Raw genomic sequence first — 12644 nt, 5'->3', positions numbered from 1 at the left:
GCAGGAGAGTCGATCTAAACTTAAAAATCATTGTTCAGGTAAAGATAATGTTATGGACTGCATGCACCTGCCCCTCTCCAAATTCATATGATGGAACCCTAATCGCCAGTATGATGCTATCTGGCGATGGGACCCTTGGGATGTCATTTAGGTCTTAAGGGCTGAGAATAGTGCTCTTATAAGAGACTCAAGAGAGCTTGCTTCTCCCTCTCTCTTCGCCATAAGAGGCCACAGCAAGAAGGTGGCTGTCTGCAAACCAGGAAGACAGCCCTCACCCGTCAGTGAATCTGCCGGCACCCTAACCCTGGACTGCCTGGCCTCCAGACTGTGAGAAATAAATGTTTACTGTTTAACCCACCCAGTCTATGGTAATTTTGTTACAGCAGCCCAAACTAAGACAGAATACGTGTGATATATTATTAAACAATAAGGTCAAGGAAAATGTACCATTACACGAAAAGGAAAATAAGATGCATTCTGTATAAGTTTATGTTTCCAATGTTGAACATTTCTAAAATACTAACAAAATCACTGAAAAAGGATGGCATGTTCAATTATCATGTACAGCTGACCCTTGAACAAAGCAGGGGTTAGGAGAGGTGACCCTCTGCAGAGCTGAAAATGCACATATAACTCACAGTTGGCCCCCTGTATACGTGGTTCCTCTGTACCTGGCCCGCACCTGTGGATTCAAGCCACTGCAGATGTTGCAGTGCCACAGTATTTTACTATTGAAAAAAAATCCTCATATAAGTGAAGCCGTGCAGTTCAAACCCATGTTGTTGACAGGTTAACAGTACATGAGTTTTCTACCAGGACAAAATTTTCTAAGTTTACTACCAACACACAAAAAAAGACTCTCTGAGAAGACTTGAATCACTCAGTCCACATTCTAACAGAGTTGTACTTGGCTTTCTTACCAACAGAAGATACTATACACATCTGCAATTCAAGAAAGTAAGTAGGTTTAGCTTTAGTCAGGGGAACACAAAAAAGATGTGTTTTTGTGAGCAGTTAATCAACTGATCTATATTTGTATATGGAGAAAATGAACAAAATAACATAGGTATCAGATTGAAGAGTAGTAACCTAGAGCCACATTATTTCAGCACCTTCGTATGTTTTAGGGAACGAGATGTGACCCATGCTCATCTCAATTCATGTGATAATGAACAGTGTCAACTGACTTAAGGGCAGGCCTCCCCACTGATGTGTTTAAAAACCAACACTAAAGACTTCTCAAGTCATATCTCTGTGCGCATCATTATATTTAATAGATAACAAATCAAACGAAAAATACTACTCAATTTTATTTCTACAATGATTGAAATGCCTACATCCAAACAAACAAACAAACAGAATTCTACACGTTTCTTGCGTCCCTCTGAACCTTCTGAGGTAGCACACCACACTGGACAGAACACTGGGCTCAGATGTCAGGCAGAAGTGTGCGGCTTGACAGGTGACCTTAACGTCTCTGGGAGCCACTGACATCACGTAAAGTGAGGAAGTAATGTCTAACTTATGCGCTTGCTATGAAAATTCAAGGGAAAACATTTTAAGAGAGAAAAGGGAAGTGGGATGCAATCAGTAACTATTTTTAAAAGGCGGGGGTGGGGACAGGAGGTGAAGTTAAAACTACCTACCCTAAGCCAGAAAGTTTACTTTATTGTGTTAGGTCTTTTCCTTTCCCTGGGGTGTGACTCCTGGCAAGTCTTTTAGCTTCTGTTGTTTTCATGGCTCAAATGGGGGAAATAACATGCTCTCTCATCAGCTTATCGTAAGGATCAAATGAGTTGACATACATGAAAGCATTATGAGAACAACAAATGAACAATAAGTGAAAGAAAAAAAAAACCCCAAACCCCACAACTTTTCTTGATAGAAAAGCCAAGCAGGCAAAAAAGAGAGATTACGATTTCTCATTTCCTGGCACACAGAATTTGATCTTTGTGCAACATGCTCCAAACCGCAATCACACCTCACAGTCATCACTGTGCGACTGTCTCCTCACTAAACTGGCACTGCATTAGAGACAGGAGTATCACTGTTGGCTTTGCGGCAGCTAACGCATCATCAGGCATAAAGGTGCTCAGCTGATGCTTGTTGCGCCTGATCTTCCTGTTACGTGAGCAGTACATTAAGGAGCAGAAGAATTACCATTTTCTTTCCGTAATCTTGTTATGAACTTCTTAGGAGGTATGACTCCAACCTTTTTCTTCTGGGTGGCAATGCTGTGGAAGAGGTCCGCTAAGCACGTAAGGAGGCTCTCCTTTTTCCTAGGTTGGCTCTTGTACGCGAGAACTTGTTCCCGAAAAGGACGACAAAAATAAAGTGCTTGAAGAACTGAATTGCAGTAGCAAGTATTCCCAAACTAGAATAGAAAAAAAAAAAAATTTCTGTTAAATTTGAGGCAACACATGTTTCAGAGAAAGAATTTCTATGTCTAAAGCTGAGAGAAGAGAAAGACAAGATAGGGAATTGATGATCCTCGTAACTTAAAAGGTATCTGAGAGTACAAATAATTGTCCTGACTGCAAATTACCCATTCCAACATTAAATGGATGCTCTCGGCATCACTTTCAGGTTAAAACTGAAGAAAGACACATGCAATAAATTTGGCCTTTATTAAAACTGAGTTAAAGAACTACATAGTTTAAGTAGTGAGATTAGTTAAGGTTTAGGCTTCTGGCGAATTCCTTTTCCAGTTCCCATTGTTATGATAGTATTGGTTGTATACAAAGCATTTTCTATACTGTACATTTAAAAATGTAACTCTCAAAAATTCTTTAAAAAATACCATAAGAGTGAGGTTTACTATCAGGTTCTTCAGTGCCATCCAAAAAAATAAACAAAAACAAAAAATAAGGAAAAACAAGATACTCTGAAATATTAGATGAAAAAGTCATCAACGTGACAGCCTAACAACCACTGAAATGCCGAAATGCCAGGTCACATTATTCTCCGTCCGTCAGAAGGACGTGGACTCAGCTCCAGAGCTGAACCCTGAACTGCAGCCCCACCTCTCACTGGCCATGTGGCCTGGAGCAGGTGACTGATCACTCAGCCTCAGTTTCCTTCTCTTTAATAACAGGGAAGAAAGTCATCCTACTTTACAGAGAAAATAACACAGGGTTTAACAAATACTTTTTGCCTTCTTTTTTCCTTCCCATTAATAGACACTGACTCCCAAAGCTGGCTAATAAAACCCCTAGAAGTCCATCACTGAGGACCTGGGGAGTAAACAAGGAACGAGGACAGTTCTCAGAGAACGGCCATGGGGCGGGGTCAGGCACACAGTAACCAGAAGCAGGCAAGCGGGGAAGAGTGCTGAAGGATGGGCGCTCTTCCATTATGTCCATAAACACACGCACAGGTTTGCTTATATTTTAAAACTAGGACGGATATATCAAAAGCTAACAAAAATGGTTATTTACAGAGAAAGGGAAGAGATTAAGAGCAGTGAAAGTGAGACTGCTGTACATGTACATGGTTATAAAAAGTTTACTTTGTAATCATATTTTTAAAAACTAAATGAAAAAGAATACATTCCTAAAATTGAAAATAAATAGAAATAAATCAGACCTAAATGTGTACCAAGTTGGTGGTAGAACTACGTAAAGAAAAGAGTGAGGGCTTCCCTGGTGGTGCAGCAGTTAAGAATCCACGGGTTCGAGCCCTGGTCCGGGACGATCCCACATGCTGCAGAGCAATTAAGCCTGTGTGCCACAACTAGAGCCCGCGAGCCACAACTACTGAAGCCCATGCACCTACAGCCCGTGCTCCGCAACAAGAGAAGCCACCGCAATCAGAAGCCAGCACCACAAGGAAGAGTAGCCCCCGTTCGCCACAACTAGAGAAGGCCCGCGCACAGCAAAAAAAACCCCAACATAACCAAATAAAGTAAAATTTAAAATAAATAAATAAAGCTTTAAAAAAAAAGAAAAGAATGACTTCAAATAACTTTAAAACACAGGATTTTTACTATCCATGCCTACTGAACTACAGGTCTAAGAACAAAAAGAACAAAGAAGTCTTAAAACAGCACTCAGTACTCACACTTAGAATTAACCCATTGATATTGCTATTTTGAAACCACTAAAGATATACTGTAAGACAAAGCAAGGAAGGAATTATGTTAATATCCCCTAGGAATCAAAAGAAATGATTTAAAATTTATTTTTGGCTGTGTTGGGTCTTCGTTGCTGTGCACGGGCTTTCTTGAGTTGTGGCGAGCAGGGGCTACTTTTCGTTGGGGTGCGTGGGCTTCTCATTGCGGTGGCTTCTCTTGTTGCGGAGCACAGGCTCTAGGCATGTGGGCTTCAGCAGTTGTGGCGCATGGGCTCAGTGGTTGTGGCTCGTGGGCTCAGTGGTTGTGGCACGCGGGCTCTAGAGCACAGGCTCAGTAGTTGTGGTGCATGGGCTTAGCTGCTCCACAGCACGTGGGATCTTCCTGAACCAGGGCTCAAACCCATGTCTCCTGCATTGGCAGGCAGATTTGTAACCACTGCGTCATCAGGGAAGCCCGTAATCAGATTTTTTAACGTAAAGGAAAAAAGATACAATAGTAAAAATCAGAAGAGTAAAAGCCCTTTAAAGTTAAACTGGAATTAGAAATAGCAGTATAAACTCATGCCTCTTTGTAAATCTTAAAGTGTGTGTGTGTGTGTGTGTGTGTGTGTGTGTGTGTGTGTTTGCGTTCTCAGGTTCTGTCCACTGAAAAGGCCTCCACATCAATAAATTTCCCCTGCATCCAGACTGTGGCCTCTAAAAACCCTTTTCCCACAAAAAGGAACTAGGACGACTTACAGATATGGCTATACAATGTAATGGACAGGAAATGTACAGTGTACAAGGTTAGCCTGGAATATCTTTTTGTGTGGCTTGAAGAGCCAACTTTCATCAAAAAGAATTACTGCAATGGATTAAAAAGCACATCAACTACACAAATATCTATGTGGTTTATTGGTCTCCAGTGGAAGTTGTAAACAAGAATATAAAAAAGGAAAGCATCAAAGTTTTACCCCACCTTTCTCATAAAAACCATATTTCAGGGGGCATTAAAGTTATTGTTTAGAAAATAATTCTGGCTAATAAATCCAGAAGAAATCATTGTAAATAATGGACTGGGTAGTAATTACCCCTGGATACCTAAAACATTTGGTTAAAGGTTGGTGGGGAACTTTAAAATGCTTTTCTGTAAACTATGGGTTATAGATTTTAATAGAGCCCAATGCATTCCAGCATCATTCAAAATGAACAGCCCAAACTTTACATCCCGTGATGTGGTGCACCAAGAAATATGTGGCAATTCCTCTAAAGTATTCTTGCCTTAAAAAACAAAGTGAAATCCCTAAACTTTAACCAAGTGTCTAGATTAACTACCAACTTACAAGATACTCAGGGAACAGAGGAAGAAGTCAAACACCCCAAAAAAGGGACAGGACAACAGACTCAGCGAAGATTTACAACGTCTATGTTCACGTTGCTAGTCGGAGCCAAGAACTGATTTCGTAAAGACAGATGTGTTTACAGGCTTTCCAGAGAAATGCTCAAAGTATATGACAGTGATGCCCTGATATTATTGATCATGAATACAACCATGGATATCCTTCAATAAAGCCTATCCAGGGGCTAAGTACACCTGCAGTAGAATCTCCAATACTACCAAGATTATCTTACCAATTAATCAGTATTAATGAGTCTGCAAAATACTAGTAATTGTACAACAGTCTAATGACTCCCATGACCAACAAACTATGGCTTTGTAAACTGAAGATACAATCCCCATAATTTGGACATTTTATTAAAGAATAAACAACAGCGAACTCTAACAACTTCCACAGAGCAGGCAGATAAACAAAAGACAGCATCTCACAGTATATTAGAAACATTTATGATGGTGAAGCTTGACCCACTAGTAAAAAAGCAAATAAACGAAGCTAAGGAACTGGCACGTGGAGACTGCCGAAGTCGGCCTCCTGCTAATCTTCTGACTACAAGCAATAGGTAACATTACAACCAACCTTGGAGGCTTTCTATTATGGTCTTCTTTACTTACCTTCATCAGCCCCATTAAAGAAAAATGAAAGGTTGAAACTACTATTTCTCCAGAATAAACTAACTTTCAACCTTACTCATAACTTTGAAGCTTTTCCTTCAATTTCCCTGATTTTTAGTAGTGACTTTCACTGAAGTTCCTGAAACCTAGAAACACAAGTATACACAAGTTTCCTTCAAGTATATAGCTTTCATGCAAAAGACTGTCTGGGATGATTTCCTCTGCACTCTCGCTTCTGAATAGGGTTGAAAGCTACCCTGTGCTTTTTCAGCTGGTTCTGAAGATCAAAGGCATGACCAGGTTTAAAATCAGGGGAAACAAATATTAGAGGTCTGATCACTGACTTCTCAATTGTTTATTGAACACAGTGACCTATCCCTGTTTTCTCTGAGTCTTGAAAAAAAAGGTGATTTCTCATATCCCCATCAATAAGATCATTTTGAGCACATATCCCTAATACATGCATATTTGTTTAGAAATAATATACGTACTACATTATGTACACTAAAAATATAACCAATGTGATTAAGATGAACATTTCAAATTATTATATTTTTTTGTTTTCACTAAAAATTATTAAGTAAGAGCCATGAGACTTAGTATATGCTTTTCTGTAAACTATGGGTTATAGATTTTAATAGAGCGATTTGACAGTTCAGTTATTTGGCTATGTAGTCTTAAGGGATATCAAAGTTGAAAACGGTATCTCCGTAAAGATACATACATAGGTCCAAGTGGAAAAGACTCTCTCCTTGACAGCCTTTACTTTCTAAACTATGGTATTAGATAGTCGATCCTATCTATCAAATTTGTTTGAATTCATTTAAGTAATTATCTGTCTTGATAGCCGCAAAGCCTGGCCACTGAGCACACAGGATCTGAAACCAAGCCACCTAGGTTCAGATCTGGTCGGCTACCCGACCCTAGGAAATTACCAAGCCACTCTCTCTTCATCTGTTTCCTCATCTGTAAATGACATTTATAACAGCACCCACCTCTACAACCTTGTAAAGAATTAAATGAATGATCTGCATGAAGAACTTACCATGGTTCGGAATACCTCATCACTACATGGTTATTTTTGAAACAACCTTTTTGAGCCATCTGTCCCTTTTGAAAAATTAGCTTAGCTGAAATAGATTAAATCCCGTAATCCCTAAGTCTACACTTGAATCATAATAGATTGCAACAGCACAAATGAATAAGAGGGGTGATACTGTTAGCCTTTGGTACTATGCAACTTGCAGTGACATAGGAACGCCACACACACGGACAGAGTAGTATGGGTGCCAGTGTCAACCAATTATTAAGAATTAGTAAAGCTTAACCTATATCTTTCCTTTTTAGATAAAAATAAACACTAGAAATGCTCGCTCATATTTTGGTCCCCAATGAATCATCTTACATATTTCATTTGGAAACTACTGGTTTTAATCACAATTATGTCAACAGCATTACCTTTAAAAAATGTTTTTCAATGTTTAAGTGCCCCACGGTCCTCCATGCTGGCTGGTGATGGTGCCATCCTGTGAACACCCTCCCTTCTACGGGAAGGCCCTCCTCCCCCAACCACAATCTGTTTAGGTGGCCCTGTTTTAAATAAGTCTAGACCCCACGTGCCCCTACCCCGCCCCCCTCTGCAGCCAGGTGAACCTAATCCAGATTCTCATGGACATCTGTTCCTCCCCCCCGCCCTTGCTCCCCTGCCCCAGGCTTCCTTCCTCACGGGAACCGACTTCTCTGTGCAAGTTCTGTACGACTGTCAGTCACAAGCTCTTCTGTAGACCCCGCAACAGGGTCGGGCACTGGATCCAATCTGGCCAGAGGCCTTGGGGCAGAGTTCTCTGGTCAGGTTTGATATGGACGGTCTGGGATCTCTGATGATATAAGATGGCCATCAGGTGGAGAGAAGCTAAAGGAAAAGGAAACCAATGCAAAAGAAAACAGAACCAAGGGACACGGGCCTAATCAACTTTACAACCTACAAATGGAAAAGGTCCATTTTTATCTCTCGCTCTCTTCCTTATAATAATGGCCCCTGTTCCCTGGATTCAGAGTTCCAACTAGTGACTACTAGCAATTCAGGTTAAAAAGACTTTTATAATGGTCTAGCCCCACAAACCCACTTGTGTTTGGGAACCTATTGTGTTAGAAAATTAAAATAAAAATGGAGAGACTGGGCTTGCCTGCTGGCGCCGCCGTGGTTGGGCATCCGCCTGCCAATGCAGGGGACAAAGGTTCGATCCCTGGTCCGGGAAGATCCCACATGCTGCAGAGCAACCAAGCCCGTGCGCCACAACTACTGAGCCTGTGCTCTACTAGAGCGCCGTAACTATTGAAGCCCACGCGCCTGGAGCCCGTGCTCCACAACAAGAGAACCCACTGCGGTGAGAGGCCCGGGCACCACAACGAAGAGCAGCCCCCGCTCACCGCAACAAGAGAAAGCCCGCGTGCAGCAACGAAGACCCAGTGCAGCCAAAATAATAATAATAAAATTTTTTTTAAATGGAGAGGGCTTCCCTGGTGGCGCAGTGGTTGGGGGTCCGCCTGCCTTTGCGGGGGACGCGGGTTCGTGCCCCGGTCCGGGAGGATCCCACATGCCGCGGAGCGGCTGGGCCCGTGAGCCATGGCCGCTGAGCCTGCGCGTCCGGAGACTGTGCTCTGCGGCAGGGGAGGCCACAGCGGTGGGAGGCCCGCGTACCGCAAAAAAAAAAAAAAAGAGGAGAGACTGCACAGAAAGTAGGAAAGAGATACTACTAGTCTAAATCACTACTATCAACTTTACTAAAATAAGTACTCATTAGCTACAAGACAAAGGAAAAAGGCAATCTGGTTTATCAGATTAAACAATTTGTTTTCAGAGAATTTAGCTGCCTATAAACAGCAGACATGTAAGGGGGGTATTTCACAGCAAGAGAAAGCTTCCAAAGGCTCCTCTCCCTCCTCAAGGTGGCTTCTGCACCCCGAGCCACCCAAGTATTCCCCCTCTCCTAACATCCTGTACCATCAGAAATACTAACGTATTCACAGAGTTAACCCAACAGGAAATCCCCACTCTATGTATTATGCAAATCACAGTGATGGCATCAGAGTCACCATTAAGAGTAAATGGCCATAAAAACTATCATTTGTGAAAATATTCCTCCAAGATAAAAACATCTACAACTGAAAATAATGGAAAACAGACTGTTATTAACAAAGTGAAGAGTAACCACTCTGAATTTTCTGGTAGATTAATTAACTGTGGGGTTTGGGGTTTTTTTTCTTTTTCCTTCTCTCCATTTAAAAAAAAGAAAAAAACTCTAATTTTCTAACTGCCCAAATACACACACTATTTCCCAAAAGCAAATGCTATTGAGTCTACCACTTACTGGTCGGTCGCAAAAAGGGATCCCACCAGGCAGATCTAATGGGAACCCTTTTCAGTATTAGCTTTTTGTAAGAGCAATTAAAATGAACCTGCACACTTAGCTAAGAACAGACTGATGAAAAGAAAATATACATGTGCCTCACTTTAACAGAATCCAATTGCTAGGAAAGATTAACCACCAAGTGCCTTAAAGCAGCTACCTTCCACGTTGTTTATAACACTAACTACTTGGCAGACAGGCACAGGGACAGGAGGAAGATGTTAAAATGTTCATCTTCCAGTTAACATCTCCCCGACCCCTCAAAGCTCCAACCTTAATTTTTAAGGGACTCTATAATAGTGTGATAACTCTACAAAGAAAAAGGGGGGAAGGAAATGAGAGAGAAGGGTGATGACAATTTAAGAGCTGAAAACAGGGCTTATGGAAAACGGTTAAAGGTACGCAACACAGCTGCAAAGTAGCCTGAGGGCACAGATCAAAGAAGTCGTCCATCACTATCCTAGTTCTGCTGCATCTACTCTGACCACCAATTTATTTCTGCGTATAATTCAAGGTGTTCCTCAATCTTTCACAGCTGGAGCCCTGGCTACCTTAGGCATCTCAGTTCTTCATCATAATAACCAGGCACAGAGATCACAAACTGTTCTCAGAAATCCCTGCTTTCCTTGGTTTTATTGAATCTCGGTTACTCAGCTTCAGGGAGAAATACAAATTCCACCTTTGGAATTTAGACTGATGCACGTGAAGTAATAAAAAGGATGCCTTCTTAGAAACTTTTTTTGTTTGCTTTTTAAACGCAATCAACACTGGTATTTGGATCCTGGTATCCAATTAAAAACAACATTATCAGCAGAAGAAAAAATAATATAGGGCTTTAAGACTCGTTTACTTGTTTTGAGGTTATCTGCAAAAAAGTCAGTGAGACACAAAATGGAGAGACTGGAATGTTTGTGCTGGAGAAGGTAAAGGGAAAACAGCCTTCGATACAGAAAACACTGCTACTCTAAGGAAAATGGGTTCTTCTGGGACACTAAAAGTGGGCACAACTTTTCTACAATTTAAGACACAAATTAGCTTTGGAGGCTGAGCCGAATACGGGTGGTAGCCAGCCACAGGGAAAGGGCCACGAGACTGAGGAACTGGCGCCTGCCACCCCCAGAACTGAAATGAGGCTTCGGGTCACGAGACAACTCTGTAAGTATGAGCATTTCAGACGTCAGAAGTAGAGGCCAGCCTGCTCAGTGAACAAGAAAAGTTAAACATATTCATTTAAATCTCCTCCCCATGATACCCCAATAAAATGACAGTCAAAGAACAGATTAGGCAAAAACTCAAAAGGCCAAAGAAGGGCTGCCCTGGTGGCGCAGTGCTTGAGAGTCCGCCTGCCGATGCGGGGGACGCGGGTTCGTGCCCCGGTCCGGGAAGATCCCGCGTGCCGCGGAGCGGCTGCGCCCGTGAGCCATGGCCGCTGAGCCTGCGCGTCCGGAGCCTGTGCTCCGCAGCGGGAGAGGCCACAACAGTGAGAGGCCCGCGTAATGCAAAAAAAAAAAAAAAAAAAAAAAAAGGCCAAAGAAGACAATGAGGGATGAGAGCTATCAGCGAACTTCCACAAGACACAGAAGGCAGACGGAGGAGGAGGGCCCAAATGTCTCTAAGAGACAAATGGGCAACAGCGGACTCGCCTCTAAAGGGCCAGAGACGTTTCGTGGGGTGGGGACCTCTGAGAACACAAGTCTGGTCGTCAGTCTTTAAAAGGACCACTTAGACCCCCAGGCACTCAACTCTTCCTTCAGCAGAAGGTTTAGTCTCCACAGAAGATGAAGAGACTCTGGGTGGAGAACCCTTAAGGACAGCAGTGAGGCGCCGAGCAGGAAACAGGACCAAATAAAACCCCGAACAAACCCCACCCCCGCCCCAGACAGGCACTGGAGGAGGCTTCCCGGCAGAAGAGAAACAGCCCCAGAGAGACAGCTCCAGCTACTGAAATGGGATGGGGGCCGTGGGAGGCAGGGGCATTCGCCAGGGGCCACTCTAGACTGAAAGAGCAGCCCCACCATCCTTTCAGGAAGCCCCAGTCATCCTTTCAGCATTTCACCCTTAGAGATGAGTACAATTTGAGGAAAGCTTCCAACAGGAAAGATACCAAAGTTTAAAAGGGGGCGGGGAATAAACTCCAAGGTCTCAGAAGCAATCCAGTAAGCATCAGAAAACCTCAGCAACAACAAAAACTATAAATGACATCTTGAGAAAAGGAACAGAAAATACTGCCCCCATGAAACAAGAGAAGAAAAAAAAGGAACATTGTAAGAAATAAAAAATGCAATGAGGGCTTCCCTGGTGGCGCAGTGGTTGGGAGTCCGCCTGCCAGTGCAGGGGACACGGGTTCGTGCCCCGGTCCGGGAAGGTCCCCCATGCCGCGGAGCGGCTGGGCCCGTGAGCCATGGCCGCTGAGCCTGCGCGTCCGGAGCCTGTGCTCCGCAACGGGAGAGGCCACAACAGTGAGAGGCCCGCGTACAGCAAAAAAAAAAATGCAATGAGCTGGACAAAAAAGTTGAAGATAAAATCTAAAATGTAGAATAAGGCAGATGATCAAAAATGGGAGAATAAGAAAAATCAAGAATCAGTCTAAGTGTTTCAGTATACAACCAACCATATCAAAAAAAGACAAAACAGAGAAATTACAATGATAGGAAGAAAATTATCCCAATAATAGTATCAGAAATGTTTTACAACTGAGGGAAATAAATCATCAGTCTGAATGGGTCCATAAACACTCAGCACAACAGGGTCCCCATCAAGACACAGGATTAGATTTCAGAACCCTGTGGATAGAGAATATCCTTAAGGCCTCCCAAAAACTTTTTAGAAGGGAAAAAAAAAGCCCTGTAACATAAGAGATCGAGAACCAGAATGGCATCCACCCTCTCAGCATCAACAGAAGCCAGAAAGCAGCGGAGCAAGCCCTGAAAAATTCTGAAGGAAGGCTGTAACCTAAGATGGATATCTAGCTCTAACAATAACCAATAACAGTCTTCAATATACAAGATCTCAAAGTCTGTATCCATGCACATTTCCTAAACAAGCATCTACAGAAGGTGTTCCACAAAGCAAGGGAGGAAAAACCGGGGATGAAGGAAAGGAGACAAGTGCAGGGAATGTGAAGGGCGACGGGAGAGACATCGCCAGGCACAGGCTGCACAGCAGGAGCACGG

At 42.7% G+C, this 12644-nt stretch overlaps 1 protein-coding gene across 1 annotated transcript in view; it reads right to left on the bottom strand.

Annotated features, from left to right (window-relative positions):
• The window catches only part of USP12 (ubiquitin specific peptidase 12), a 42965-nt gene that overhangs the window by 28681 nt on the left and 1640 nt on the right, over positions 1 to 12644 (bottom strand). The window contains exon 2 of the mRNA XM_007471449.1: positions 2161 to 2374. The gene's annotated coding sequence lies outside the window, so the exon portion shown is untranslated. The remainder of the gene's footprint in view (positions 1 to 2160; positions 2375 to 12644) is intronic.

Source organism: Lipotes vexillifer, unplaced genomic scaffold (genome assembly GCF_000442215.2).
Source record: "Lipotes vexillifer unplaced genomic scaffold, Lipotes_vexillifer_v1.1 scaffold543, whole genome shotgun sequence".
NCBI lineage: Eukaryota > Metazoa > Chordata > Mammalia > Artiodactyla > Lipotidae > Lipotes > Lipotes vexillifer.
This window is presented reverse-complemented; position numbering and strand designations above follow the sequence as displayed.